We start from the raw sequence: 26,333 nt of genomic DNA, 5'->3' as shown, positions 1-26,333 counted from the left end.
GCCCAAGCGCTCTACTACCACAAACTTAACCACGTTCACTTCATTTCTTGCTCGCTCGATAGAGCGTGGCTGCCAAATTGACGCAATCTACATGGATTTGTCAGCAGCTTTTGACAAGATGAACCACGAAATCGCTCTGGCCAAGTATGATAAATTAGGCGCTGATGCTAGGCTACTCAAATGGCTACGTTCATATCTGATGGGGCGTAACATGCGTGTACGGCTCGGCAACCAGTTTTCAACTTCGTTTCCTGTTACATCCGGTGTACCGCAAGGAAGTCATCTGGGGCCATTTCTGTTTTTGTTGTTTATGAACGACGTCAACTCAGTTCTAAGGTGTCACAAGAAATCCTATGCAGACGACTTCAAGATTTATGCGATCATCAAGAAACTAGACGATGCCGAGTTCTTACAACATCAGTTCGAAACGTTTGCTGATTGGTGCAGAAGAAATCGTATGGTATTAAACACATCCAAGTGCTCAGTGATTTCCTTCACTCGCAAACGTTCACCGCTCATCCATAACTACAGCTTGTCCGGAGTGTCTCTAGCACGAGAATCCTTGGTTAAAGACCTGGGAGTGCTTTTGGACTCGAAGCTAACGTTTAACGCTCATCTGACATACATCATCTCGAAAGCATCTTCCCAGCTAGGCTTCATATTTCGCTTTGCCAAGCACTTCAAAGATGTATACTGCTTAAAGGCCTTGTACTGCAGCTTGGTGCGACCCATACTTGAATACTCCTCCGTTGTTTGGAGTCCATACTACCAAAATGGAATTCAACGCGTTGAGAAGATTCAACGGAAATTCATCCGTTATGCTCTACGACACCTTCCCTGGACTGACCGTCTGGATCTTCCTAGTTACGAGAGTCGTTGCAAACTCATTCATCTGGACCTACTCAGTGTTAGACGTGATGTTGCAAAAGCTTGCTTTGTCAGTGATCTGTTAACGTCTCTCATCGACTGCCCTTCGCTACTTACACAGCTAAACATAAACATTAGGAGACGTCAGCTACGTACACACGCCTTTTTGTTCATCGATACTTCCAGGACAAATTATGGTTTGAATGAGCCAGTTCGTAGCATGTGCCGTGTGTTCAATCATTGTCAACATGTATTTGACTTTAGTTTTTCACGTGCGTCCAATAGGCAGAATTTCTTGAGATTTATGTCACAGTAGCAATAGTGCGATAGTTCTAAGTTTTAATTGTCATTTGGGTATTTTAACCTGTTGACTGTAACAAACTACAAATAAATAAATAAATAAATAAAAACAGTTGGCAGCTGATTGTTCGTGTCTGTATTCCAAATCAAGCCAGATTGGTTGTAATCACCGAGTAGCGATACGATAGTGATAGTGAAAATTGTATATAGAGAGTAGAAAGCGGGCAAGGACAACTTTTTAGGAAGGTACAAATCGGTTCGATCACTCTCTTTACCAAACTTCCCCGTTGGAGAAGGATGGTGAGGGGTATCCCTCCTCCCCCCCAGCCACCACTGGCAAAAAGAGATGATCTCCGACTCGCTCATGTACCGACGATGTGTTTTTTTTTTATCTAGTTCGTTTATTTGGAAGGCTCAATCGCGTTAGCTTTACGGAGCCGATAATTCATTGTTCACTGTGTGTAACAAAATTCACTTAATTCTATGTCTAGTAGGAGTTGGGCCGATTACTCGCGGCTTACTCGAGGTTAAAAGGGTACATTTTCGAAGGATAGGATCAGGGGAGGAGCTTGGGGTAGGGTTTCGTTGTCTCATCAGAGCGTTGTCGCCAGTATGAACGGTAGTGCTGTTCTAGAGTTCGACCGGCTATGGTGGGTGACCAGTGGGCGACGATGAGACTCATCGAGACGGGGGGACAAGACAAACAAAAACTAATAAAGAGAGACAAAAGACAAAAGGAATTAAATTCTTATACTAGACATTTGAAGAAAAACATAAACGGACTGCATATAGCAGAGATCACGGGTTGCCAACACGTCTCTGATAGGAACATAGGGTTGTCTTCCTTGGGCCTCGAGGGTATTCAAAAGTCGCTCTCTGGCGGCGTCATTATCCGTACATTGCCAAACTGCGTGTTCGATGTCATCGTAACCGTTTCCACACCGACAGATGTTGCTGTCCACGAGGTTTATTCTATTGAGATGAGCATCTAGCGAGTAGTGGTTGGACATAAGTCTACTCATCACGCGAATGAAGTCACGACTTAAGCCCAAGCCTTTAAACCACGCTCTCGAAGAAACATTAGGAATAATTGAATGTAACCACCGTCCAAGATTTCCAGTGTCCCAATCGGTTTGCCAACTCGAAAAGGTACTCTGACGCACTAAATGGTAAAATTCATCGTGTGAAATTTGCCTGTCATACAATTCGCCTTCCTGCGCGCGACGATGTGTTTGAAACAGTTCTATCGATTTTACCGCACTCAGGTTGTTATCTGAAGGAAGGCATCCAGTCGTAGGTTTGAAAATTGCAGCTATTGTTACCTCTTCCACGGTATGTACTCCTGTCATCGTCGACTTGACGATCTCGAGGGGACACGGGTAGGGTAGGTGCTCCATCGTTTTGTGGGTGATGGAAAGTTTGGTTTTGCCAGATCATCATTTTCCGAGCGAATTCATCGGCGAAAACAAATTTGAATTTGCTGGCGACATTACCCCGTGCTGTGGCCAGATAAAACCAGATTTGTCCGGGAAGCTGCCTGAAATCCACCTCGACATAGGTTCACCACGTCGAGTTTTCGGCGTTGGTGTGCAGGATCAATTTTCTTTTCTCGTCTTCCATCTAGTTCAACTTTTTTAATACTGTCCGTATCGAGTCGAAACTTTCACCACTGAAACACGTTTACTTTTAAAACAAATCGCTGTCAAAACATTCTAAATCCGATCACTAGAAACGCTGCTACACTGAAAAAAAATTTCGTTTATACAACGAAATCGCTGTTTGTTCTACGAATTTTTTCGTTGTTTTCTGCAACGAGATTGATTTGTACATTATATGAAGCTAGTTTCGTTAGAACTGTCACATTCGCTATCGCTACACTCAACCAGCGGGCCACAAGTGTTGGTTGTGGAAACCGAAAAATGTGGAGTGTGTTAGTGAGGATGGGTAAAAATAACTTCATCATTAGAAGGAATACACATGACAAAAAAAATATAAATAGGCTTCAGACCGGACTCGAATCATGAACCTTGCGATTGTCAGATCTGTGCTTTATCCGTCGTAAGGCTAAAGGCAAATAAGAAGCACTCATGGAACGGTAATTTGATTTCGTTTGTTTTTCTGCTGCTTGTATGTATTTTTTTTTCTCTGACATAAAACCCCCACGACCAGTATTTTGATTTATTGTGGAAGCTTGCATGTATTGGTCAAACCGAAAATATTTCAAGAAAAAAGTATCCCTTCTCCAACACACCATAAGCAATTTAGGAGATAAGAAGCGCAGTTGTTGGTTTGTGTGTACGAAGTTGAATTTGTGTATTATACAAATAAGGTGAATATCAGCATTGTGCCAGATGACAGGAAAAACGAATGTTTCGTACCATTTATGAAAGATGTGTTTTATGTACGAAATTCATTTTTACGAAACGGTTTTCAGAGAAATAACGAAACTATATTTTCAGTGTATAGCATAAATAAAATGTCCGGATTCTAAGTAGACCAGATTTTTTCATTTTCTCTTCGGACCGCCCTGATTTGCTTCATGGTTGCCACAAATCTTTGTTCGCCAATAACACAGGCATTTCCGCTGAAGGAAGAAGTGTTCGTGTTATTTGCAGCAGACTGCAGAAAAGTTTAGATATCTTCTCTTCTTATTTAAAAAAATTGAAGATTTCACCCAACGCTTCCAAAACTCAACTCATAATATTTCTACATAAGCAACTATGAAACCTGGATCGCAGTAGGCCGCGCCTAAAAGCTGACATGTTTTTCTTTTGCTGCGTATTTTTCGTCAGCGAATTAAACTTTTTTTGCTCTGAATTTGTTATTTTGTGTGCTGAAATTCAGTTCCAAGCAAGGGGTGAGACAGGTTTACTCTGAGTTGCTTTTTTGCAGCGAGTAACTCGCGAGTAACTCAATGTACATCAATATTTTCTCTGCCTAATCCGTTTACTCTTTTTAAGCATATACGTCTTATTTTAGACGTCGGTTTTGTTAGCAAATAAAGTAATCCCAAGTGTATTCTGAGCCTTTAGAATAACTGGAATATTATGGAAGAACCTGTGCCGGTGCCTGCTTACTATCAATAACAACCTATACTTCCAACCAGCTTTAAGGGTTGTGCTTCCTCCTCAGCAACCAGTCCCAGTCGTCACTCCAAAAGGGTCATCTCTGATCAAAAAAGCTCTCCAATATTCTTCTAAAGATCTGAAATTACACCTATAATGCAGTGATCCCATCCTCTTCGATTTCTCCAGTCGTAACAGAAGTCCCATTGGAAAATAACTAACTCCGATCCCCTTTAGACTACCATTCCCGTTTGCACCATGGTAAACATAGAGAAGTGAGTAATATTTCAACCATGGTCCCTCCAACGGCACCCGCCGCCATAGTTTTCCGTATAGAAAATATCTTCCGATGGGACAACAACCAATTAACACCCAATTCCAGCTCCGAAGGCAACGCTACAAACCATTACCATAGAGGTAACTCTAAGACCACTGGGTCCCGAAGAAAATCATTATTATTTTTAGCTCACTCAGTACCAGAACAACGGTCCCAAGCAGTCCCAAGCTATTTCACTCACCCCTGCATGTTCTGCATGAATCCACACACCCCTGATGTTATCTGTCAAACTTTCATAGCGAATCAAAACAAACATAGTGTAGTAATAGAATTTCAACTAGAATAGGGTACGTTAATCGTTTGCTTGGGACCAATAGGCTACTAAAGTGGTGAGCCAATTTAAAATCGTTAGTTTCGTATTGATTGTTGCCATTACCCCGTGGAATGTTCAGCCAGAGCATCAGTGCAGCCGCTGCTACTGCCGAAGCCGAAGAGGAGGATGACGATGAAGTAGCAGCTGTTTCCGGTGAGTGCGATCCTCGTTTGAACTTCATACCCATTAACGATCTACCGGACGAAACCGAAGTGAACACCCGTCAGGAAGACGAAGCACAAATCAAGCTGACAGATTCTCTTCGTCGACTTTCTCCTGGAGACTTCGGTCGACTGCCGTAGCAAAATCTCGGTGGTGTATAGCAAAAACGGGACCGAATCACAACCATCCGGAAGGCCCAGATGAGCATTCGACCGTCGTAAGTGTAAGGTTGGAACAGGTTCCTTTCACGTTCACGGTTGGTAAGGGCCGAACAAAGGTTATTAAACTGAGATGATTTAAGTGTCTCCGAGTTCCACTTTTATTGTTGTTTTATTTGACAGCAGCTTTTCGGCTTCGCATGAAGGTGCATCTTAAAATGTTGCTGTGATGCGAAAAGTGAGAAAGCAAATTACAGCGATCTTGCTCACTGAGCAATGTGAGTTACTCGAGGTACCTCAAAAGCAACTCTAAAATTGCACATGATTAGCAGCTGGCTTGCCCCTTGGTTTCAAGTGTTCATAAAGTTATCATTTAGTTATATGTCGTGTTTTTCCTGTGTTGAGGCGTCCAGTTTTGGAGCTAAATTTGATTAAAGAAAAGAGAAGAATATAGCAAGTGAAAATAGAAACATGCAGTGAGAAAATCAAGAAGCAAGAAAAAAACGGTCCGCCTTGAGTGATTCGGTTGAACTTGAATTTAACCTCCAAAATCTACGACGCAGTTTCAGTTCTATTGTTAGGTGTTGGTTTTCATTGCCTCCCGGGAGCCCAGTTCTCCTATTGAGAGATTCGTCACCGTGGGCGAGTTTTAACCCTGTCCGCTTGGTGAATTAGCTCGGGAAAGTGTTGATAATGTGTCCGTCGCGAGTTTTGGTGGTGATTCAGTGGCAGACGTTGCCAGTTTTTCGCTTGGAAAAGTTTTCGTCTGCTGGGCTCTTGCCGGTGTCGGAGATTGTGACTAATCTGAAAGATGCCTCGCTGGATACGCCCAAGACTGGACGGGGTGTAACTGGTGACCGCGAAAGGTTCTTGGGGAAAGCACTAGACGCAAACATCCTCCCAGATGACTATGGTAGTGCAAGAAAATTTGTGTTCGGAACTACGGACCCATGGATTGGAGGATTAAATTAACATGGTCCTAATACTTTTACAAAAAAAAAAAAACAAACCAAATACGTGCCAGGATTCAAAAGAATATTTTGAAACTGGAAGTGTGTGTGTTATAATAATATCCAATTGATAGAGGTAATACATACATGCTGGGCTTATTGTAAGTGAAAGTAACCTCGAAATGGGCGTGACTCTCTGAAATGGGTTGCTGGATCTGCAATAGAGCCATAACCTTGTGACATCCATAATAACACTGTCGGCCATAATAACACTTTTGGTCATGTCAAGAGAAATATATTGGATTAATACTTGACCAAAACTTAGCTTTAAAGATCACATTGAGGGCATTCAAGCCAAATGTAATTATCATATAAAATATTTGTATCCTCTTATAAACAGGAAATCCAAACTGTGCCTGAAGAATAAACTTTTAATATTTAAGCAAGCTTTTAGACCGGCCATGCTTCATGCTGTGCGAATATGTTTTAGTTGTTGCACTACCAGTAAAAAAGCACTGCAGAACAAAGTTCTTAAGATGATTTTGAAGTTGCCTACTGTACCAGGGACTACCGAGGTACATAGAATTTCGAATGTTGAAACTTTAGAACAAATGTCCAACAAAGTAATTAATAATTGCAGGTAAAATCAATTGCAACGATGTACTCCCCTTAAGATAAGATTTAGTTCTAGTTTTTAGTTTTAAGATGGCAATTGTTATACTGACATGCAGGTTTAGAAAACCTGTTTATAATACTGATTTTCCAAAGCAAAAATAATGTAACTTAGATAAATATACAGTTAAAAACAAGTTTTATAGGCTTTTAAGCAGCTAAATTAACCGGTGGATTTATTTTGGTGATGATAAATGGGTCTTCTATACTTAAGATAACTCGACCTCTCTTTTCTATGGCAAAAATAATAGTTGTTTTTTGCTGACAGCCATTGCTGTTTCTTAGCTATCTTTCATCATATTGTAGTGATTTCTTTTACTGAGGCTTTGCTCCATTTGGTAAATATTCACTTAAATTTGACACTTCGAAAATAAATTAAGATGTTCGAAAATCCCGCTGTTGTTGATCGGTCGATTTTCGAGAAGGTGTAGGGGAAGGAGGGGCATAGTGAGCATCCCGCAGTTTGGCCCTGGATCTCTAGTTGCATGAAACAAATCAACTGGTAGTAGGTTCAATATCATTATGATATTGATCCTACCACCAACCAATTTGTTCCGAACGGCCGGAAGTCCAAGCTGGTGCAAGGGATGCTCAATATGCCCCACCTGTTCACTATGCCCCACCTGTTCACTATGCCCAACCTGTTCACTATGCCCCTCTAAGCCCTATGTAAAAATTGATTCCTTGTCTGTCAGAAAGAAGTCTGCTGGAATAGCAAGTTTATTTGAAAATTTTCCATCTGTCAATTTTAAGTGAAAATTCACCAAATGGAACACAGCATGGAATATTAGACTGATGCAAAATTTGAAATTTTCGCTCCACAGTGCTCAAACGGTTCCAAATTGGGCCTTGATTAGCCTTCCAAAATTTGAACTCATTTAGTGAGAAACTGACTTGGCACAAACCATTTGAAATTTATATGGGAATTACTATGGAGAAACCATAATTTCGGTTCATCTCTATCTCAAAATTTACCAGTTTACTCTGCTTTAGAAAATAATAGCTGAGCTTCTTGAAAATTTCAGCTACAACTTTGTTATATACCACTTTTCGATCAAATGTAAGGAACAAAAATTATTAATGATTCAAGTCACTAATGTCTTATGATTATGCTCCATCAACTGTTCAGCAGGAAACATTGGTGTTTATGGCGCGTAGAATAGAGTACAAAAATCATGGCTACTATGTCACACTGCAAAATACAGTGTTGCCCACAATACAGTTACTTAATCTTGCCATAAGATTATCAATCCCTTAAACAATTAATAACTATTTAATTTGACGTTTGGCTGAAAAACAATTTTCTGCAAAGTTGTAGCTGATGAAAATTCCCATAAGAATAGTAATAGAATTTGTTGAAAATACAATATGTAAAAAGGCTAGAAGGCAATGAACAAAAAGTTTTGTTTCCCCATAGTAATTTCCATATAAACTTCAAATGGTTTGTGCCAAGTCAGTTTCTTATCAAATGAGTTTAAACTTTCGGAGTCTAATCAGGACCCGATTTGAAATCGTTTGAATACTGTGGAGCGAAAATTTCAAATTTTGCATCAGTCTAATGGAATATCCTCCATTTAAACATGCCCCTTCTACTCATTTAGATTTGCCCCATAGGGTGTAAAAAGGTGGGTAAAATACAGGTTTTGCGAAGATTGAAGCAATGTGTAAAAAATGTTTGTTGTAAATCAAATATGAAATAAAAATAAACTAATCTGAGGAGCACGCTAAACTGTTTGTATGTACCTAATTTGACAGCCGTAGGATGCATTTAAGTTTATATGATACTGTTAGAAATAATCAAAGGAACTCACTTCCGCATATAATTATGGCTTCCGTATCAACTTACCCGGCATTTCAATTTGCCCGGTGTACCTTAACTAGTTTACGGTTGACACTAATCACATACAAAACATCAGCGTAATCGGTTGACGGACAGCCGAGAAAGTACGGTCGGTACCACCCACCCCATAAATCGAGGAATTACTTCTAACAAACAACTTAAACTGCAGACTAGCTTATAGAGGCAAACATTAGCTGTTCTCAAATATGAGGAAAATCGATAGAGGTTTCACTCAGTCTATTAGTATAGTCTTAGAATGAGTAAAATTTTCTTGGATTTTCCTCATATTCGAAAAGTTTTCCTGGTTTCCCACGATTGTTGGCCGGAAAATTCTCAAAATTGAGTCTACTCGAATCAATTTTAAATCGGTCTGATCGACCGTGTGGAAACGAGAGGGTTAAAGTTTCATCCGGGATTTCATCACGTTGCATCGCATATCACTTCAGTGCCAACATTTCAAAGGGGCGTAATTGCTTTTGTAAACAATGGCTTTAGCCGTAGATTTCTCGCAAATAAAAGCTCACTCCTCCAAACTAACAATGCTAGCTGGTAGAGGAAACATTCGTCTATCTGCTGGTGTAATTAATTTTCATGAGTGAGCTTTTATTTGCGAGAAATCGACGGCTAAAGCCATTGTTTACAAATACAATTACGCCCCTTTGAAATGTTGGCACTGACTTGTTTACGTTTATCGATATACATACACGTTGCATGCATCATCTGACTGTGTAGTGCAACATCGTCTCCCTCCCCTAGCGTGCAGTACTAGAACACCCTCGCTGCTGTGTGGGGGTGTGAAGCGATTCTCTCCGCCAGCCGATGAGCTTTGTTTTGCGGAGCGGTGTTGAATGTTGCTGGCGGTTGGGTTCCGGGGTCGGGTACGGATTACCTACTAACTGCCCCGTTTGTAGGTGTCATGCACGCTCGCTGAAATTTGTTTGATGTTATTAAGCGACGTGTTTAATCGGGCGAATGATGCAAAGTCCGTTTGAGCGGTAGACGATGTTATCCGTTGCGCGTGCCTATCGGTTAGGTTATGTATGTAGGTAGGTACGTACATTTTCGGTTCAAGTTGAAGGCTTCGTTCGCCAGCACATCATTTGCGGTTTTCGTATTCCTTAGCAATTATATTGACATAAAATTGATTGGTGTAGCAATTGAATAATGCCTTGTTTGTGTATTACGTTGACTGACCATGGGCATCGACATTCGATTTGCAATGTCAGAATAGATTCAGCTACTCTCAGGAGGTGCAGCAATATCAGGGTAATTTAATCAAACCGTAAATTAATGGATTGACTTTCATCTACAAAGAATTTATTATTTATTCACCTGTTGAAATGGCATCATCTTCCTGGATAGACAGGTATCGTATCGTCTACTCAATAAAGTGCACACTTCCCCAAAGGATATCATTCTGGTAACCAGGTCGCAATGTACCCGCCACAGGAAAGTTATTACTTTCCGGCCGTGTTGTGCTGTGTGAATATTCTGTACATCTTGTACGAGCAAATAGAAACCGGTAGACTTTGAAGTGCATCCGATCCATCCATTGTTGCCCTTTCGAGATTGCGAGCCATTCACAGGATGCCGTACCATACTGAATGATTTCACTAGCTCCTACAAGCCTGGCTGAGTCCCCATCTTCATCTTATGTTCTAAGGTTAAGGTAGGTATCTTGTTGAGTCAAATAGACATACGCACATCATCCATGCATAACAGCATATTCCCTATTTTCTATGGGAGAAAGGGGGAGGGGGGGGGGGGAGGGTTATTTATATAGAGAACGAAGAGGATGTTACAGAACCGAAGAAGGATTGTCACGTTGCTCATACGAGTGCAAGAGGCTTTGGTTTTGCTACTGCTACCAACCAACCATCTGACGACGACGTATGCTGTTTGAAGAGACTATTTAAAATTCTATTATCATTCACCGACACCTCCCCGGTGGTGATGGTGGGTGACAAGATATCTACGTGTGCAAAACTAGTCATGGTTGCATGATTTTCTCCGGAACAAGCATTTGAGACAGTGCCGGCGGTGTTGTAATGGAAATGAGGGAAAATGTTTGATTTCCTGTCCTGTCGGAAGGTACGTTGGGGACAATTTCCTTATACATTTTACCGTGTTATTTTCCAATAGATCTGTGCGAATTGTTATTGATTCAATGAGTTTTAGATTGTGGAGCACAGCAGCAATCAAAGTTTTTGTTTGTTGAATGTTAGACAGTGGCGAAAACTTGGCGTGATTTTTAGAAGAAATATTTGGTATTCTGAATTCGATTAAATATTTGGAAATATACTGCATCGGACAAAAAGCTGCAACTTTTCAGGATGTGCATCAAAATTTCTCTACTAGTTGATCATTATTATAATTTATCAGTATATTTTTAGACTTGATTGGATGATTCAATTAAAGTTTGAGCAATTATAGTAGAACGCTTCGTATTTGACTGCTCTTTTTCAAACCGTTATGCCCTAAAATACAATGTATCAAATCAACTGAAATCTTGCACATTTGTAGACAAAGTATTTATATTTGAAACGCTAAACTCAAATTTTACCATAGGGGAAATGGCTCTAATATTGGGCCCATCGCTACTATTTATCAATTTTATCTCGATGAATGCGTCATTACTAATGGATATTTTGGTCGCTATTGAAAATTTAGTCGATGGCTGAATTTATGTATGGGCCCAAATAAGGGGCATTCAGGCCGACATTACATCCTTTTCCCCTACATAAAAAATATGATCAATTTATAACGTCATTTCGAAATACACGATGGCGACTTCCGATAGATAAAATAAGTTCATTAGCGGTGTCATCACTCATCGTCATCATTCAGCTTTGGCTGCTTTCGTTTTATTTCTACGTTTTAAAATAGGAATGTTATAAACGTAATTTTTGAATAGAATGCGTGCTCCGTTGGCCAAGGAACACGGCATATGTTACTTAGCAAGGAAATAATTTCACCATGTTTACTTCTATGCTTATTAAAATTATTTCGAGCAACAGCTTCGAAAATCATGAATTACTATTAGAGATTTGCATTTTACTGATACCGGTGATGATATTGGAAATTATTTCACTCGAAAGCAAAATATATTACATGCTCATCATTATACAAGCTTGGATGTGTGATAGTTTCCTCAAGTGTTTCTGTTGCTAATAAAGCCTGATACGCAGTTGAAAAGTAATGACGTTTTAACGTGCTACGGGATATGACACGGAATGCTAAAGAAATTACTTTTCCTTACCATTTCTTGACCCAGTACGCAGTTCAAAAGAGATCGGTTAAGGAAAGATCGATTATATTAGCAATGATTGACATGAAGGTGGCGCATTCTGGATGCAATTTCCCTTTCCTTGCGGAATTGTCTGATCAAGTATTCCGTTAGGTAGCAAACGACACCTCCCTATAGCTGTCAAATTTTCTTTTGGGATTATTCCTCAAAATTTACTTTTCCGTCTTCTTTTGAACTGCGTACTGGGTCAATAAATGCTAAGGAAAAGTAATTTCTTTAACATTCTGTGTCCTATTGATGAATTTACGTTACGGTCGACCAGCAGATGTGAAAATGATACTGACGTTTGGCTACCTGTCAAATCGTATGGAATATTTTTTTAGTACATCATCAGTTTTGTAACGGCGCCGGTGGTGTAGTGGTAAGCGTGATTACCTCTCACCCCAGCAGGCCTGGGTTCAATCCCAGTCGGCACCGCCGGGATGTTCTGAGGCATAACATCTCTCATCACGCCTTCCTTCGGATGGGAAGTAAAGCCGTTGGTCCCCGGTTTATGAGTTGATGGGTCGATAGGTAGGGTCCAGATGTGGGAGCTGCCTTCCTGGTACGTCGGTAGCATTGGTGCTCTGCACGGAAAACAAGATCGACGGAAAAAACAAACCAAAGGAAAAAAAAAATCAGTTTTGTAATTGCAAATCTGAAAACTAGGTGTCGCATGGCCAGTTTTACCTTTGCGTAAATTCATCAATCCCGTAGCACGTAAAAACGTCATTAATTTTTGAGGTTTATTCCCAAAAGAAATTTTGACAGTTATAGGGAAGTGCATTTTTAGATTTTGAGATCATATAGCGAGGTGTCGTCAAATTTTAAAATCAACATTTCTAGATAGAGCTGGAATTAGGGCCTAACAGCTTTTGTAAACAATGACTTCTCTTGATGATTTCTAGAAATTTAAGGCTCGCCCAGGCAAACCAACATCCCCATCGGGCAGGGAAAAACTTCCCCTATCCGATGGTTAGGTTGATCTGCGTGGACGTGCCTTGAATTCCTAGAAAGCATCGATATAAGACATTGTTTACAAAAGCTGTTACGCCCTAATTCCTGCTCTATCTAGAATTATTTTTTTTTTTATGTTGTTAAAATGCATTCAAAGCATCATTTTTACAACAAACGTTAAATTTACATACCTAACGGAATAATTGATCAGACCATTATTTCGCAAGGAAAATGAAATTTCATTCAGAATATGCCACATTTCAGCATTACTTTTCAGCTGCGTACCAGGCTTAAAGCCCCAGAACATCCCGGTGGCGGCTGATTGGGATTGAACCCAGGCCTGCTGAGTTGAGGGGTAATCACGCTTACCACTACACCACCGACACCACTAACTGCTCAATATTAGAAATAAATGCCAAGAAAAACACAGCCACACCACGAAGAAAAATATTTTCTGTTAGTCACCAGTAGAGGCCGCTAAAGACATCATTTATGTATCCCTTGAAAGTTGGCGTAAAGAAGGCCATGATGGGGTGAAATCCGTCTGAAAAGGACACTATTCAACGATCGAGTGCTTTGAAGAACGAACCACCATGGCCTAGGGTATGGGTAAAACATTTCTGCAATCAGTTCTCAATAAAACTTAAAAATACTAATCTAAACGCTACGATGTTTTATGCCAGACGTTCCGGTCTTTCGACTTGACCTTTCTCAGGGGACATAATGTTATGCCGTCCATCGTTCAGTGCAAAAAGTTCTACGATCTTAAACTAGTCGCGATGAAGATCTCATCCCCTGGATTGAAACGTTGACGATGATAAAATTGCAATCAGCACTTTTTCTTGTAGACTGAAAAACCGGATCAAAATTACAATTTCTTCTAGATTTTTGAAATTGTAATCCTAAAACCTAGTTTTCGGTTCTTCCGTGAAGTTAATGGTACTGTTCGAAAGGTCTCTAAGCTTCAATAAAGATCTCTAGACTTCTTAGAACTATGTAAAGTACCCGAAATTTCCCTGAAGTTAATTGACCTGCTTTAGTCTTCGGTCTATGGTGAAACTCCCAAAATTTTCCTGAAATTATTGATGCACACTTCCTTGAAGCTCATGGAACTTATTTTAGAATCTATAAAATTCCTTGAGCTTCTCTGGACTTGGCTGGAGTTTTCGTTCTTCATAGAGTTGCCTATTTTTGAAAGAAATTTGAAAGTTCCGAACTTCTCTTGGGTTTCAAAATTTTTCCTGATGATCGTGGGATTTCTCTGAAGTCCCCAAAGTTTCCTAGAAATTTTTGGTACGTTTCTGAAATTCTCGGAATATTCTATGATTCCTCGGCACATCTTGAGAGCTTATGCAATTAATTAACGGAGTGACTTGAAATACTCGAAATATCATTCACTGATTGGTTCATGAGTTATGAATTTTCAAGGTACACGATGACTGGGATAATCCAAAAACATCTACTAAAGTCCAGGAAAATTGGCCAACGCAAATTTTCTGGATTTTTATTATAAGCATAAACTCTATCTGTAGGCGAAATTTCGTAGCCCATTTTGTCCGATAGTAAAGAAAAATCCCCAACTGTCATATAAAAATACTAGAGCTCCATAGTCTCATAAAACATAGATTTAAACAGGTGACAATTTGCTTCTTTTGTACGGTAACTGTAAGCATGGTAATCCAAGTACCTGTTTCTGTCACGACTGTTACCGTTTTGGTTCCTGTACCCTATTGATTCTCTTCGAGCGAGAAAAATCAGGAGATAGCAAGAACGAGGAATAGGGTATATATGTATTCATTGTGAATTCAATCAGTATGTCAGTTTCTTGTATGCAATATTATCTTGTTTTTGAATGTTAATATAAATAGAAATGGAAGTCAATTTAAAGAACACTCCCAAACCAACGGTCCAATTAAATATTGTAACCCAGTCACACCAACAACACATAAGACACATAACGGGAAGGAGTAAGGATGAAGGTGGGTGTTGGAAACAGGAGAAGGATATGGACAAGGCGTGGTGGAAAAGTGGGAGGGAGAAGGAAATGGGCTTAGATCAAGAGGGAAGCTACTGGGTCAAACTGAAGAGAAGGATTTCTTTCACTTCAGCCATTGCGCGAGATAGATCGATCTGCCAAGTTAAGTTTGTTATAAGTTTTGAAAAGAAGTGAAAAAATACAGAGTCGCCAACAAATACCGGCTAATACCACCGAATACAGAATCAGGACCCATTAATTACACTCGTGTAGCAAGCGTCCAACGGTAATACACCGAGGACCAATGAGAGACCACCGTCGATCACCCGATCGAGCCCCAATACAACATCCCTCGTGCCACACGGTGACAACCGTCGAGCACCGGCATCCACTGTGAACAGTCCGTTCATCCGCCGCCGAAAAACCCCACCCACTGCAGAATCCCGTCATCGCTGGCCAGCAATCTACACACCCACACTACAGACATAACAAGTGAGTGAGACAATAAAGAGTAAAAGTGATTAATAGGTGTTTTGTGCTTCTGATCAGTGTCGACAAGGCAGGAGCCGACCTTCGAAGCTCCAGGGTTTCAAGTTCGAGCTAGCCAACAGAAGAGGCGAGTGTAGCCCACCCCAGACGATCTCCGTGGCTAGACCAGAGGTTAGGGGAATCCCTTTAAACTAGCCCTTTTGGCTACGACCTCAAATTCATTCTTATATCAAAGTTCCTAATGTTTAAAAAAAAAACTGCGGGGCTCTAGGATCAGTTTAATTGATTGACCACTTTTAGGATGTTCCGGATCTTCTGGAGGACGGTCCCATAGCTATCCGGGATCATGTTTATATCACAACCCCAAATTCTTTCTTATAGCACAGTTCCAAGTGTTTTCGATAAAACTACGGAGCTCTAGGATCAGTTTCATGGATTTACCACTTTTACGGATGTTCCGGAACTTCAGGTCCCATGGCCATTGGGGTCCATGTTTATGTAACGACCCTAAATTCTTTCTTATATTGTAGTTCCAAGTCTTTTCGAAAAAAACGAGGAGCTCCAGGACCAGTTTCATGGATTGACCACTTTACGCATGATCCGGATCTTCCAGAGGACAGTCCCAGTTACGTTACGAGCACATATTTCTTCTTATATCACAGTTATAGGTGTTTTCAATAAAAAAGAGGATCAGTTTCGTGGATCGACCACTTTTACGGATGTTTTGAAGGACCGTTCCGTTGTCTACATGATCCATATATATTAGAACCATGACTGTATAATGGCTAATAGATAAACATTACAGATCTTGAGCCATTTGCAAAACCCATAAACAGACCTTAAAAAAACCGACTCTTTTCGCTTTAAAAAAAAGTTAACGACTCTATGTTCAATCTTTTTACAATCAAAATAATCTACAGAGCCTAGGAATTCTAGTGGTATCACTATTTTTGAGATTCATCAAGAAATGGCTGAGCTATGTAAGTGCAAATATGCAGTTACACGTTTTTCGGAGGCTTCGTAGTCGACGTAAAGTTTTTTACCCACTGTGTTCGGAGTGTTAATACTTATGGGAAACAGTCCTATTGTTGCGGTACGTTAGAAGCGTTAGAAGCCTATTGTTGTGTATGGAGGTCTTCATACACATCATTAGGCTCCTAACGCTTCTAACGTATCGCAACAATAGGACTGTTTAGTTAAAACACCGACAAACAGACATGAAACTTAAACTTAACTCTTAATCGAGAATCCATAACGGTGGATTCAAATGTGCAGCGATCCCATCTGTTAGAAATTTGTTATCTAGATAAAAATAATTTGCCCGGAATAGATTAGACCCGAACCAAGTCATACATTTTGCATGCGTGTTCGTGGCTAGGATACAAAATTTTCGCGAACATAGCGGCAGATGTCAGTTTTGTGCTTTGATCATAAATGTGTTGATACTTTGTATGGTCATTCATGTCGGTTTGTCGGTGGTTAAAGCTGATGTGTTCAATTTTTTTTTAGAAGTTCCCGCAGTTTGTTCATGAAACTTCCCGAAATGCTCGGTATTTTTTTCCATTCCTCGGAATTTATTTCTTCTATTTCTGTGAACCCTCTTGATGTTCTCTAATCTTTCCTACTACTTGTTCTTGCCACCATGCTTGGCATACACAGTTGTACACACCAACTGCTCATTTGTTAATAACTTTTCACTCAGTTGTTGAAATTTGTTTTTCTTTAAAGTAGTTGATAGATTAGGATCATAGTTTACTATAGATATGCAAAGAGTTAGTAAATCTTAACATTTGAATTAACGCCAATGATTTTTTACACTTAAAGTCCGAGATGTGCAGTGAGCATTTCTCACTTCATTTTTACAACGCAAAAACAAATACAGTTCATTACTAGAATTAAAATCTATTTGTTTTTACGTAGCTCAAACTCTATTCTATCAACTGCTTCAAAAAGAATTATGTTACGTAAACTGTGTGTGAAGTTATTAGCAAATGAGCAGTTCGTGACCAGAACTGTGTATGTCAAGCATGCGTGCCACTCTTCTAATTATGTTCCTGGAATTGCCTTGATATTAATAAAAGTACACTTAAGATCTTTTTCTCTGAATTTTCATGAATTTTTCGCAACTTCAGTGAAGTTTCCGATACTTTTCTTAAGTTCTCTAAACTTCCTTGATAATCTCAGTAATTTTTTTAAACTTCTACGTTTCCACTGGTTTCCTGAATTCAATGGAACTGCCCTAAGGTTCATGACAGTTACATGGAACTTCCCTAAAATTCTCGAATTTATCCTGATAATCATGGTCTGAGTTCTTCCAATAAGAGCTTCTGAAAACCATCGAACTGCTCTGAAGCAATAGGAACTTATCTTAAAACTTGCCCGTAGTTCTTGCACCGACAACCCGACATGACACTTAATTCTAACTTATGACCGAAAATCGTAAACGGCCGATTTAAATGTGCAGTGATCCGAACTGTCAAAACCATAGAATTTTTTGACCTAGAAAAAAATAACACTAGTTTACAAAACAACATAAAAAGTGTGAACTTTAGTGGTTGACCAACGTTTCTAATGCAAAATCTTACGCTGAATTCAATGCCGTGGTCAGAAAAAATTAAAGTAGAGCCATTTTTGAGATATACAAAAAAAAAATGATTTTTGAATTTTGGACAAAAGTACGATTACTAAAATGTAAATATCTTTGGAACTAGTGCACCAATTTTAAATCTTTTTTTATGAAAAAGAAGCCAAATAAATTTGCAATCGTTCACTGGAATATCATGTCTTGATTAAAAATTTAATTTTGAAGTCATTTAAAAATTTACAGCATTTTTTTTTATTTTTCCTGCGAATTTTCCATAAAAATCTTGTTTTAATCAACATTTTTAATGGGATAAAAAGATTCAAAAAAATCATTCCATAATTTATTCTTAAATTCCATTAAAAACTGGAGAAAATGAGCCTTTAATGGATGAATTCGGTTGGAAATTGTCGAAGCTATGAAATTTTTTGTAAAATCATGGAAATTGAATGTTCCAAGATTGGCCGTTGTCCCGCTCCTAGGTTCATGCACCACTTCCAGTAAGCCTTTCTGCGGACTTGTACGCATACGGTGCATTTCACTAACACTACCAGCTGTCACGCAAAATTAAATGGGATATTTTCAACAATATAATTTACGCTAGTGTTTAAGAGACCGCTCGGCGAGAACCTAACGCAACCAACTCAATTTGACAGCTTTCTTTCTTTAACATTGCTTAACGATGTATACGACAAAACGTGAATTCAAGTGTAAAACTGATCCTCAAAAGTTTTGTTACACGTGTGGCAACTATATATTTACAAAATCGGTAAATTTCACTGCTTCGTTGCAAACTGCATACAGGCTTTATTTTAAAATTGATCCTGGAGACTTTGACGAACCGTGGATTCCAAAAGTATTATGTAGTTCGTGCAAAACGTGCTTGGCTAGGTGGATGTCAGGCGCAAGGTAAATTGATTTTTTGAATAACTTTCATATAAACAATTTATGTACAGCATGGTAGTGCTTTGTTCTTTCCTGATCGACATTATCTTACTTCATCTATTTTTGATAAGTGTTAAGGTCTTACTTACTAACTCACTTATTTGTTATCTGTCAGTCGCTATTTGTCCTTTGACATGCCCACCATAAGGCGTCGACCGTTTTGTCATGCAACGGATTGTTATTTCTGCTTGACAAAAGTTAAGCAACAAGGACGTCACAAAACAGTTGAGTATCCACAAGTGGCTTCTATGACAAAACCTGTTCCACATTCAAGTTCGGTCCCGTATCCTGTTTATCCAAAGTGGAAACGAGCGCCCTCTGTTGAATCGACCGTTACAAAAAGTGAGGAGGAATTCAAGGAGAAAGGAAGACTTCGAGGTGGAATTGGAAAGAAACCCAAAACTGTTTACACAATCCGAATTTAATGATTTGGTGCGAGATTTCGACTTATCGGAGGAGAAATCCGAATTGCTGGCATCACGCTTGAAAGAAAACAACATGCTGAGCAAGGAGGTCAAAATTTCTTGTCACAGGAATCGTCACAAGAAATTTGACAAATATTATTCTACAAAGGACAAGGCATGTTTTTTCCATGACGTAAACGGCTTGTTTGAAGAGTTTGGTGAGCCATATGATCCAGCTGAATGGCGTTTATTCATCGATAGCAGCAAGTTGAGCTTGAAAGCCGTTTTACTGCATCAAGGGAATGAGAAACCTTCTATTCCATTAGCTCATGCCGTTAATATGAAGGAAACGTATGAATCAATGGCTCTATTGCTCAATTTGATAAATTACAATCAACACAATTGGAAAATTTGATCCGATCTTAAAGTGGTTGCCATGTTGACTGGATTGCAACAGGGATACACAAACTATATGTGTTTTTTGTGTAAATGGGACAGTCGAGCTCGTAAGGAACACTACGTCCGAAAAGATTGGCCAAAACGGGATAATTTCACAATTGGTAAAGACAACGTTAAAAATGATCCTCTTGTGGTAAATGAACGCATAATACTTCCACCACTACATATAAAACTTGGGCTATTCAAAAATTTCGTCAAAGCGTTGCAAAAAGAAGGGCCGGCATTCCAGTACTTGAAATCAGTATTTCCAAATTTATCTGACGCAACGATAAAGGAAGGTGTATTTGTTGGCCCACAGATCAAAAAACTGCTCAATGATGGTGTGAATATGTCTTTGAAGATACATTTCCTACATTCTCACATGGATTTTTTCCCGGAAAATCTTGGTGACGAGAGTGATGAGCACGGCGAACGTTTTCACCAACAAATGAAGATGATGGAACGTCGTTACCAAGGGTTTTGGGATGAAGCAATGATGGGTGACTATTGTTGGTTTCTGATTCGAGAAACAAGCTCAAAACATCGAAGACAAAGTAATTCGATTCTCAATCATTTTTAATAAAACCTAAATAACGTTCCTCGGCTCTGTAAAGTTAATTCGGTTGAGCCTTATCAAATAACTTAATGAACAAAAAAAAGCTCCTACTTTCCTGATTTTTTTTCTGAACCTCCCTAAATGTCTCAGAATTTTTGTAAAATTCGTGTATTTTTTTCTGAAATTAGTTGAACTGTCCTGAAGATCCACATAAAAACCCCGTTTAAAAACCGACCAACTACGGATGATTCCCATGCTAAACATAGTTTTAGATGTTTGGGTTATGTTTTATTATGTTTTTTTTAATTAACAAAAAAATAAATCAGATTTCGGAGGTGGTTACTTATGCAGTAACCATGAGTAACCACCATGACAGGCATGCAACTGAGTCTTTGCAGAAGTTCAGGGACCTTCTTAGAAGTCATAGTTAGTTCGTAGAAGTGAAGAAAACATCCATGCCGATTGTAAACCACTGGGTTCTACTTCGGATAGAGTCCCTCAATGATGTATCTAGGCACATTTCGGAGGACGTCGTTGGGTCTCTGATTTTTACCAGATCGAATCAAACACAAACGCATGCTTATTCTGCCAAAACATATGAACCGCTAATTGAACCGCATTGATCGCATAAATTGCTAGACAATTGCCAAACAATTGTCAATAACTGTTACCGTATCGCTGAGCCTTACCGCGAAAGCGTTGTCACCGGAATGAATTATTCATGCAGTTGTTTCAATTATTCCAATCATCTCACGGGATTGCACCAAGCCTAAAACTGCGGTGGTGGTGGATTTTTGTGTTCGTCGGTGGATGTATTATTCATCCGTAATTTTTTCGTCTCCTTCGACCGGAACCATTAAAATTGTGCTCCTATTTGCTTACCTAACCCATCCAACTGTGCACTCCCGCTGGGAGTAGCAGCGGCATCATCATCATCATCATCATCATCATCATCAACAACAACGATCCGATTGCCATCGTGGACCGTGTTCCGGCCGATGAATTGCCCCCACGGGAGTGGGAGGGGGAGTACTCTATTTTTCACTGCTCAATTTGCTATGACGATGACGGCTCCGCGAGTTGGACGGGGTGGAGCGAAGAGGAAGCATCATTGTTTCAACTTCAACCCCATAACAGCACGTCGGGTTGCCGGGATAAAATTCGCCTGAAAACGCGGAGAGTTTGACATCGATTCCGCTGCGGTGATCTGAAAAATTGTGGCGAGTGAGTTTGATTTAATGCGGTTTTTACGTCGGCGGTCCTGTGTGTGTAGTGTGTAGTTGATTGATGATGGCGGGAACGTTTGGCCATTTGTGAAATTTCTACGAAATCGGATTTTAATAAATATCGAATTGTGCTGGTATGTTGGACATTGGTTCTATGGGGTTGAGTGGCATGTTTGCACATTTGGTTAAGCTAATTCTGTTAATGATTACTATCAAACTAATTGACGAATCAATTTTGAAACCCCCTGAACAGTGCGTATCTACAAATGTTTATTACACTCCCCGTGTTTTTGATTCGCTGGCGACCGTAGTGTCGAATCTATTCGAAACTTCTCCAGAGGAGCTTGCCCCTGGTCACGCTTTTCTTACTAAAAAAATAAAAGGGGCAGTATAATAAATAGCACACTTAGAAATAACTAATTTTACGCTCGGAGGAACCCATCTTTGACATAAAGAATGGGAAGTAAACAAACATGTCATGTAAAATTAAGTGCTCCGAGACTGAAAAGTTCGTTGCTCGACGAAAACCACATTTGGAGACTGAATTACACGCCTGTTATGACCCAATTTTATGTCAAAATTGATTGTAACCGACTGTTACAAATTGTTAGTATTTTTGTAATTTGTGCTTTTATTTTGAGTACAGTCACGTCTCTAGTGTTAAGTGGTGTTGGATTAAATTTAGGGTCAGTAGTAGGGTTAGTAAAATGTACCTATTGTCTATTAAAAATGTTATAAGTTAGTAGAATTTGAATTTTGTACAAAATAAGTGGGGTGAATCGCATGCAAGCCAGTAAGTACAACAATTAAATGATAGAAGAGTAGACCAGCAGGTGACGTGGGCCAAAATTTCCAAAGGTGGTGATAACAACCCCCCACCCCCAACCTCACAGGCAGCAACAAAGAAGCTTCAACGGGGTTGAAGAGAATAAGGAGGAGCATTGCTCATAAAGTTACAGGCGTTCGTGTGCACAAGAGCCATATTATAAAGTGTCCTTCACATTGCTAAGTGAGTGGTATCCAGTGAAAAAGGGAGAGGACGGCGGATTCGTCAGGTACGCTAATGACCTATCCTACGCTTAAAAACTAACTAAATCTAGCTCACTACTAATGACTAGAAGATTAGTACGGCTTCTCTAATACCTCCAATTCCCTCACAGGACCTTTTGTATTCTGTTAATGCAACTGAAAGTCGCCATTTTGTCTGATCAGAAGCTCGACCAGGTGCACACGATTCGGAGTAGTAGATCTCGGTTTGCTACGTCTAACCGCAAAGGACCTATTCCAACCTCTGGGTCAGCCGCCCGTAAGGAGACTTTTCAAGCTCGGGGCGAAACCCTTAAACGTAAAGGAGCATTCCCTCTCTTGACACGGTCACTCTGGTATCGTCTTGGGCCGTGTCAATCTCCGTCAACGAGGGAGGACGCCTGAAAGGCTTACACAGCCATACACCATCGACAAACCCCGCCAAACCATCGTGCGGTTAAACTGGTTAAACGGTAATTACCCACTGTTTTCGGAACCAGCTTGCCAGCTCGTCGTCAGCAGCAGCGAGCGCTCACAGGACGTCGCCATATCGTCAGCATAAGCAGTGGTACGTACCGAAGAACACAGTTAATTTTACCCACACCCACAAACAGAAAAATAGACTACAGAAATCTAAACCAATCCCACCAACACCACAATTTGTTAAATAAAAACCCTCAAAGTCAAAGTAAATCTTTAAATCAGTAAATTCACACTACACAGTACCTCTAGTCAGGTGACCATACCATAGAGGTAACTCTAAGACTAGTTGGTCCCGAAGAAACGTGCTTTTGGCTTTGCTCTGGTACTATCTTCGGTCCCAAGCTAGTCGATTCACCCCTCAAAACATAGGAAAATCCACTAACCCCTCATTTGATCTGTCAAACTTTCATATCGAATCAAAACAAACATAGTGTAGTACTGGAATTTATACCAGAATGGGATACGTTAATCGATTTGCTTGGGACCAATAGGCTAGTCAAGTAGTGAGCCAATTTAAAATCGTTAGTTTCGTATTGATTGTTGACCGTACGCTGCACATCTTGTCCGCGAAGTTCCTCGTAATTACCAAGTAGTAAGCCGATCCTGAGACCCAGCTCGAGGAGTCTCTTGCTACTGAACTTACCGGGAAAAACATGACGCTCGTATATGTCAGTCTCAGTCACAGCATCGACACGGACTGGTTTGGTGGTACAATGTAATTCTTTTCGAAAAAAATAAATAAAATCTCGAAACCTTTACTTGCTCGTGGGGCTTGCACATGACCCTTTTCATCGTCGTTAAGAGTCAAGCCCAGTTCTACATTTGCGAGAACTTTTTCCTCGCATGCTACGCTTGCAACCCTCCACAATCCAGCTCTAATTCACTCTCCTGATGAATGCAAAAATGCAATGCCTACCTCACATGTTCCTGGCACCTGTCGACGTCGTCTGGAAGAAGCGTCTCACTTTAGTATGGCGATGAATGCGAAGAGATTCGCATCTCTATTTTCACACAATATACGATGAATGCGCACAAGTAAGTAGGTACCTACGGTGGTGCACTCGAGAAGTAATTGCAACCCCCAGTCACCATCATCGCAGGAATCGAATAGCGCGGCACTAATTACATGTGACCTTTCTGCTCCCGGTTTGCTTACCTATATGTTTTAGCCGAGATCGACGCGCAACTTGTCGTCGTAATACAGCCATAAAGAGAGTGCACCTTTTGTGTAATCTTGCCTATCTGCCATTTCACGGGAAATCTACGAAGAGATTGTAATTACTGCTTCGTTGACATTGAACCTTGTGCGATGAATGGGTTGCATGCAATGTCACATTGTACGAGTGATGGCTTGTGTGCCTTCTACTAATGATGTTTGTTTTGAATTGGTGTTTTTGTGATGATTTGGGAGATTATTTTAAAGCAGGTAACGTCTTAAAAAGTATCAAGTGTTATCTATTTCCGGTGGGAAAACAATGCATCTTGACTGTGGAAAAACTATCAATACTAAATTATTTTTGGAAATTTGCATTTAGTTTTGCAACTTTTAATGTTATGGAAGCCCTTTTTCATAGCAATATCGTCGAATATAATGCAACCTCTTAATTCTGCATTTAATATTTTAAGTAAGTTATGGAATTTTTCTACTCATTCTTAGTTTTTTGTTGGCTTACTTTGATCTGTTTAAGTGCAAGATGTGAAGGATAGGGATGTAAGTGACAAACAGAAATGGGCACATCCCCTCCCTTTATTAGAATTTTTACGTGATCTATTGACAGTCCCTAATGTGAATGACGTTTATAAAATTATGTTAAAAGTATCGGTTACTGCCATTTTCCTTTTTTCCAAGTTTGTCTCTTAAGCTGGGTTTAGACAGGGCAAGTCAATTGATCAAGTCAGTTGAATTCAACTGACTTGAACGCGAATTGAACGTGTAAACCATGCCATTCAACTGACTTGATCAACTCACTTGAATTGAAGATGAAGATTTTGGAGCATCGTTTAATTTCAAGGTACTTTGAAATTTGAGTAAATTTTCTAAAACTTAAGGAGATTTTGTAGATGTTCAGGAAACGTTGCATAAGTAACAGGATATTCTTTCAGATATGCTCCCTAGACAGCCAGGAAGTTTTAAAAGATCAGCATTTGCTGATGTTCTTCTGATCTGAATAAGCGAGTTGCTAAAAAAAGGATGACTTAAGAATGTGCTTAAGTTTTTGAATATCATAATTTTTCAAATGCATAGATCAACTTTCAACACGGTATTTTCCAAATTGTAGCAATGGCTGTACCACTTTCTGGTTTGTTGTAGCGAGATGGTGGCGCTTGGTGGTCACTTTGTGGAATTTGTGCCGATACTCAGGTGCTACCTTCTGACACTGTTGGTATACAAAGGCAAGGTCGCCCATTATCTAACCGAAAAGGTTATTTCTTCTTAGCGATTACGGACATCGACGCAAAAACGATGCCATCGAAACCCGCAGAGCAATGGTCAGCAGAAGCCACCTAGATCGTACCGTGCCAACCAGAAAGTGTTGGCATCATAACATTGCTGCATTCGTAGCATTCCGATATAATCTATTCAAAATACGTACCATCCCATCTAACAATGTATACCAGTTGTGTTGCCGATGAATGGTTAAATTACGTTGAACGTCTTGCAACGGTCAAATCCCCGTACTAAACAATACCGATACACTTTTTGTAGAATTTTTATATTTTCTATATTTTGAAAATAACGTGTCAAAAGATGTTAGTCATGCAAGTGCAGTTAAGTGTTGAACCGGAAAAAAATAAACAAAGAATATTCCGGAGTGATTTGAGATTTGGGCGTAATTGTATTTGTAAACAAACACGTCAATCGCCGATTTTTCGCGAATAAAGGCTCAATTTTGGAAACTAATAACACTATGCGGTAGAGGTATGATTCCTCTATCATTTGATATAGTTTGTTTATAAGATTGAGCTTTTATTCACGAGAAATCGGCGATTGACCTGTTTGTTTACAAATACAATTACGCCCAAATCTCAAATCACTCCGGTTATTCTAATTGACCGGCAAATTAATGGCTTCTGCTATTAAAGGATTTCAAGAATGTAAGCACTGCACCTAATATATGCTACCTTTCCTCTAAAATAGGAATGGTTTGTGCAAACGCAAATGAAATGTCGGTCAAAGCAACCAAGTTTCAACAGCCTGTATTTCGCTTACCTACACCTTCCAGAACTTCGTGCTGCATTAATCGTAGCACATGAGATGAGGCACATGAGATCAGCGCGAGCCTCGCGCACGCCAGGATTTTT

This window comes from Ochlerotatus camptorhynchus, unplaced genomic scaffold, assembly GCF_037179485.1.
Source record: "Ochlerotatus camptorhynchus isolate MF236.1 unplaced genomic scaffold, CSIRO-AGI_Acam_v1.1 ptg000330l, whole genome shotgun sequence".
NCBI lineage: Eukaryota > Metazoa > Arthropoda > Insecta > Diptera > Culicidae > Ochlerotatus > Ochlerotatus camptorhynchus.
This window is presented reverse-complemented; position numbering follows the sequence as displayed.